Here is a 6,946-nt window from a genome sequence, read left to right as displayed (position 1 = left end):
AGCATCTAGGACAGCATTTATCATGAAATACATTTTTAAATTAAATGCTTATTGATTATGATGACCTCTACTGCTATAGAGACTCTGAATCTTGATTTCCTCATGTGTAAAAGTATGACTTCTATGTAGAATATATGAAAAAAGGAATAATTAGTGAAATTGATGAAACTATATCAAACCAAAATGACAAAGAGACACAAAAATCAAACAAATTTTTAAAACACATGTGGAAATTCACTTCCTTCCTTTCCATAGACAGGTGGGGAATTACTGAAAAAATACGATGTCATGTTGTTTCCTATACTAGGATAGTTTGCTTAACTGCTATTCCATTATACAAAGGAAAATCTGACTAGGGGTTGGTTGGGTAGGAAGATTTATACACAAATTGTTATGATGTGCAGTTTAATACAACAAAAATAGTATTTGTTTTAAGTTAGTTGCTTGAGGAAGTAGAAGGAAAATTGGACTCTAATTTACCTTGGTTTAATTATATAGCCAGGTTGTGTCACAGGCAGGAACCTAGGTTTTTTTTTTTCTTAAATATTATTCTTGTCTTATCCTCTGTAAAATATATCATGACTCATATTCCCTTAATTTTAAATTACTGAATTTATCATTTAGTAATTAAGCTGTCAATGATGACCACTCTCTTGTGTATCATGGGAGAAATAATTTTCCCAGGTAAAAATATCTTAAGTACTAATTGTAAAATATTTTCATTAACAGTGGCACAGAGTGTTGAGATTTCATTTTATAATTAGAATAGGACTTGTCCTTTTATCTTTCATGCTTATAAGCAATATATAGTTTAAACATAATTCATTGTATGTAAATACAAATGAATGAATTAGTATTTGCTTTCATCCTCTTTCACAAAATAGACTACCTAGGACATTGATTCTTGAAAGGTTTATTATTTTGGCAATAGTATAATATAACTATGTTTTTATTACTAGAAGGAACCACAAAAGGCATGAAATGAAGCTGCAATGCATGGGGAATATTTTAAAGTATATTTTAGGTACCATAATCCATTTACTTTATTTGATCCTAAGACATTTATTAATTATTCATTTTTACATTCTTTTCTTATTTTTAAATTTTTGAGTTTCCAAATTTTGTGACTTCCTCCCACACACGTGAAAAGACAAACAAAATTTATATCAATTATGCCAGTGAAATAATGCAAAACTGATTTCCATATTATTAGTCACAATGGGGGGAAGCATTTTTGAAGTGAGAAAAATTATACTTCAAATAGCACTATGAGTTCATCAGTTCTATCTCTGAAGGTGGATAATATATTTTCTTCATTTGTCCTTTGGAATTGTCCTGGATTATTATATTGATCAGAGTAGTCATGTATTTCAGAGTTGATCATCATTACAACATTTCTATTAAAGTTCAAATCATCTTCCAGTTTTGCCCATTTCATTTTGTCCCAGTTCATATAAGTGTTGTCATGTTTCCAAAAGCCATCTCCCTTATCATTTCCCACAGCAAAATCCATCTCAATTATATGGCACAAGATGTTCAGACATCCTGAAACTGATTAGCATCCCCTAAATGTCCTTTTTTTTTGCCACTACAAAAAAGAGCTGCCATACATATTTTGTACACATACATTCTTTGCATTGTGGTAAAATAATGGTTGGCAGATTCCCAGGGGTCCAACTTGATTGATCTAGTAGTATTTGAATTGGGTGTGAATGAGAAACTACTAAGTACCCACTTAAAGATGATTAGATGTGAACCACACCTGGCCCACCATGCTAAACTAGTTTAACGTGGCCAACCCTGAGAAGGAATGTCCTTAGAGGCTGTGGACTGCATCATCAATAGGAATCCAGTCTCAACCACACTACTTGAAGGACCTCCCCTTTGGGGGAGGGAGAAAAAAGTAGAAAAAGGGACCCCAACAGTAAGTGGCAAACTCACTTTCAGTCTCTCTCTGGCCTTGGAGGAGCATTTGGAGCAGACTAGAGACTGGCTCTTGACTTCCATAGACATTATGGACCCCTGGTGGTGAGTTAAATCCAGCCCTTTGAATTAGCTGAGCTGAAAGCAAGTTTGGGTTTGAGACAGCCCTTGCTAGAGCCAAGGAGATTATCCATTTTCCTTTTTTTCCCCTATTCTCATGTCCTTGACCTATTAATTTCACTGTTTGCTGTGTATTTTATTCCCATTAAATAAAACCCTGATTTGTTTGTTAAGCTCCTTTCTTATTGGCCTGGGAGAAATAACTAAAAATGGCAGTTCAGAGGGAGGAAACTTTGGACCTAGAGGTCCCTCATTAGTTTCTGAACCCCAATATTATGGCGAGGCAATCCACTAACTCTCCACATACTAAATTCGACCCTTACAGTATTTTCTTTGATCTATTTTGGGATACGGATCTATCAGTGGTATTGCTGGGTCAAAAGTTGTATATAGTTTTATAGGCCTTTGAATACATTTAGTTGAAAAATTTCATTGTCCCTTATTTTATAAGGGATCTACAAGGATCCACAAGGTGACAAATGTTTCTTAATGACTCATGCTGGGAATACTCCTTGAATTAGAATTTATTGTTGTTGTTGTTTATTTAAACATAGTAAACACTATTTTATTGTTTATAAAATGAAGAGAGTTCTATTGTTATGCCATGTTCATTGTGATTTCCATTTAAATATTTGCCCTAAAAGATACTATGCTAGAATCAATGTTTTGTTGAGGAACTGATAATATCTTTAAATGACCATATCTGCTTCAACTTTGGGGAATGTGTCTCCACATCAAAACAAGATTACTGTATTATGGGAATTGTTAATGTCAGAAGGACAAACATAACCATTAACTGTACTTGAAGGCAATTCAGTAATTCAAGCCGAAGTGATATTTGCTTTGTGCCATTTCTACATATAGGTATGGCCTAAAAAAAGAAACTATATGCATTATTTATAATATACGTATTTTGTTCTCTCTCTCAATGGATTAGATTTGTTTCATCTTAACTCATCTAGATCAATTGATTTTGAACTAAGGGAAACCTTATCCCAACAATATAAAGGCTTTCTCTGGGAAGTTACTGAAGATCATATCACATCATACTCAGTAAACAAACTGTTGAATAAGAAATTTAATCATGGATGTCATCATATACATCTCAACAACATTTATTGTATAATATTAAACTTTTAAATGATTAGATATTGTGTACCTGTCTAAATGTAAATCAATAGAAAATAAACAATAAGGTCCAAACTAAGTTCAGCTTAGGAGAAATTTAAAAAAATCTCTCTAAATATCCTCATTCTTATGTCTATACACATATTTTGTATACACAGGTATACACTACTACAGGCAATGTAACTTGATTGTATTATGTATTTATTTTATACCTCTTCCACATATATGAATGTGTGTATATATGTATGTATACATGTAAATTCATGTATATATTGAGGAATGAAGCAATATAAGGAATATAAATGTACATTTATAATATTACATATACATACATATTATAAAAAATATAAAGTACGATCTATTATACATAGGTATGTTTTACAAGCATATATAGGATTTATTTCTTTTTGTTGGTTTTCTTTTATAACTTAGTTTTCTGAATAAAGTTTCACTGCCTCCAAAGCATAACAACCCTGAAAATGGTTGACTATTTTTAAAATTTATTGACAGTCCCCACATTTCATCATTTAACAATTCATTACTCCATTGCTTTTCTGAAGCCCGAGGGACTTCTCCTTCGCTTTTTCATTCCTTTCCTCATGCAGTCAATAGTTGTGGCAGATGTCAAACAAATAGAATAATAGTATATATACTGAGAGGACACATGGTCTTTGAGCCTGGGACCATTTTTCATTATTTTGTTTTCATTTCCTCAAATGCAAAGAGTACTTGTATTTATAAGGAATAGAAAAAATAAGAAAGTACTTTGTCTAAAGAATGAGGACGCAGTTTCCTTTGTCATACAGAAGATGTCGATGATATGGCAATCATACAGGAATGCAACAGATCGATGATCAATTAATTTGGCTGCTGAGAGAAATAACTTTCATAAAACCCTTCAAAAAATTTCCAATGTATTTTGTATCTAAAACAAGCTATTAACAATTATATTCCAGAATGGTTTCACCTATAAAACACTTCAGTAACTAGCTTGCATGTATAATTAGTTTAATGATAATAAAAAAAAAAACATTTAAGTATCTACTATATTCCAGGAATTGTGCAAAGCTCTGTGATACAAAAAGGGGAGAATACATTATATGCCCTCAAGGAGCTTATGATCTAATAGATGAGACAGCATGAAAAGAAAAATATACAAAGTAAATTACATGCAAGATAAAGAAATAATTAACAGAGGTAAAACACCAAATTAAGCAAAATTTGGGAAGACTCCCAATAAAAGGTAAGGTTTTAGTTGGGATGTTAAGTAAGCCATAGAATGCAGTACTTGGAGCTGAAGAAAGAGAGAGAATTCCAGGCATGGAGGTCAGCCAGAGAAAATATACAGTGGAAAGAGGGAGTGTCTTATTTGTGGAATAGCCAGGTGGCCAGTATCACTGGATCAGAAAGAAAATGTAAGATGTGAGGAGCCTGGAAAGGAAGAGCGCTAGGGTATTGTGGGTTTTAAATGTGAAGCAACACATTTTGTATTTACTCCTGGAGGGAACAGGAAGCCACAGGAATTTAGTTAGTAAGGAAGAAGGTAATGTTTGGGCCAAATTTAGTATGGGGAGTTAATTGGGCAGGTCACTGTAATATTTGGGTTCAGAAAATAATGGGAGACCTCTAGGGCTAGAGTTTCCCCTTCTCCAAACTGTCTCTTTTCCAGTTATGTCTCCCAGAGTAATAAGAAAAGAGATTAACAGCCTCTTTTTGACAAACAAATCAGATTTTATTAATGGTAACAAAATTTACAACAAAAGTGGAGTTAATAAAGCTAGAGACAATGAGAAAGGGGATAGAGAAAGTTAGATTCTAATCTCTAGGGTAAAAAGGCCCCAGGTACCTCGAATAAGCTCTGCTTCCTCAGCTAATCAGAACAGCCTGGGTCTGGCAAAAACTAACTCAAACACTAAACTTGTTTCCAGCTTAGCTGGCTTAATAAACCAGCCTCACTGGAAGGATCACAAACTTACCACCATGTGGAGTCTGCAGTTCTAAGGAGAATTAGCTTTGCAGTGTCTCCTGGTTAGGTCCAAAGATCAAACACACCAGATCTTCTCTCCCTCTTCCTTCACTGGCTCTCTCTGAAAGTCTTTCTCCACCTTCCTGCCTCTCTCACAGGAAGGGCAGTTCTATAGCCAGGCTGACTCTCCAATGGTTTAACATACCCCCTGGGCTGTCCCCATTATAGTTTGGCCAGGCCCATGTGGGTGTGGGGGAACTCCTAAGTGGGAGTTAGGTATTTATTTTGATACTTTGATTCAATAAATGTTCTTTGTGCCATCTTCTCTTATGCTTTTAAAGCTTGCATCGTTTTTGTCTGACCAAAATGAAGCAAAGATGGGGTTATAAAAAGTCAAAATAACAATTAATTCCTTACAGGAACATGATTCAATCTTTGCTTGATGACAACCACTTATTGGCTCAACAGAAGACAGATTGGAGTGGGGAATGATATGAAGTAGGCAAATTTGCCTGCAATAATCCATGGCATGGTACATGAGGTTATGAGGGCTTTCAGATTCAGCTCAAAATTTCAGTTACTTTTAGAATAGTTTATATATGTAAGCCTTTTATCAACTTTAAAGAACTTGTAGGTATCAGATATTGTCACTATTATCATGCAATACTTCAGAATTTTTCAGTAATAAATCTATAAATTAAAATATCATTTCCAAATACATAAGAAAATTATAATCGGCATTCTTATAGAGTGTTAAATAGTTTTATCAAGTGCCTCAAATGAAAAATTCTGAGATAAATTATAAAATCAAAAGAATCATAACTGGTCATAAATTCCTAGATATTATTCATTAGGATTTGTTCCTTTTACATTGTTGTCATTTTCAAGGCGGACAATTGGCACTATGGTGTTATGTCTTAATTTACACATGAATTGTATTTAAGTGAGGCAGAGTTGCACAAAATCATCAGTCCCACTATCTTTTTCATAGTCATCAAAGTTGAGAGACAAAACAAAAGTCAGGATAACTGGTAATGGCCTGGGATGCAGTGGATGACCTTGACATCATTGATGTGTGACCAAGCTCTAAGCATTCCACAGCATCTGCTTCAGATACCTTTATGCCCATTGATACAATTTATACTTACCTTCCCATTCCATAGAGGGAAATCTTCACATGATTGGGTAGACAATCCATATCACAATAGGCTTAAAGTCTGTCTGCTATCCACAACCTGGTTTAACCAGTCTGTTGAGATGGGTGAATTTTACCAGTGTGGCTGCTGACCAAGCTACAGCTTCTTGGAGTCAGAGGTGAGACTTAGGTGAATGTGGACACCAAAAGTGGATAAACAGCCCTGAAAAGGGCTCAGCAAGCCCTCATACCAGAGGTGCTTGAACACCCCATACATCTCATATACCTCTTTTACATATGAGGAAAACAAAGCCCCCCCAAATCAACAATCTTCCCCAATGTTACAGAGCTGACAAATGACAGGACTAGGAGTGATAACATTATAGTTCTTGAAATGGAAGGGAACTCATAAACAATATACTATAATTTCCTCATTTCCTAGGCAGTAACCCTTTAGGGATGTCATCAAGAATTCCTTGTCCCTTCTTAACCCTCTCCCCCAACTTCAGAGAAGATAGAGTTATATTCTGACCGCTTTGTGTTTCATCTATGATGATTTTTTTTTTTGATGTGGGCAATGAGGATTAAGTGACTTGCCCAAGGTCACACAGCTAGTGTCAAGTCAATATGAGTATCAATCTGAGTCTGAATTTGAACTCAGGTCCTCTTGAATC

The sequence above is a fragment of the Dromiciops gliroides genome, chromosome 4 (genome assembly GCF_019393635.1).
Source record: "Dromiciops gliroides isolate mDroGli1 chromosome 4, mDroGli1.pri, whole genome shotgun sequence".
Lineage (NCBI taxonomy): Eukaryota > Metazoa > Chordata > Mammalia > Microbiotheria > Microbiotheriidae > Dromiciops > Dromiciops gliroides.
The sequence above is the reverse complement of the archived record's forward strand: the minus strand, read 5'-3'. Positions refer to the sequence as shown.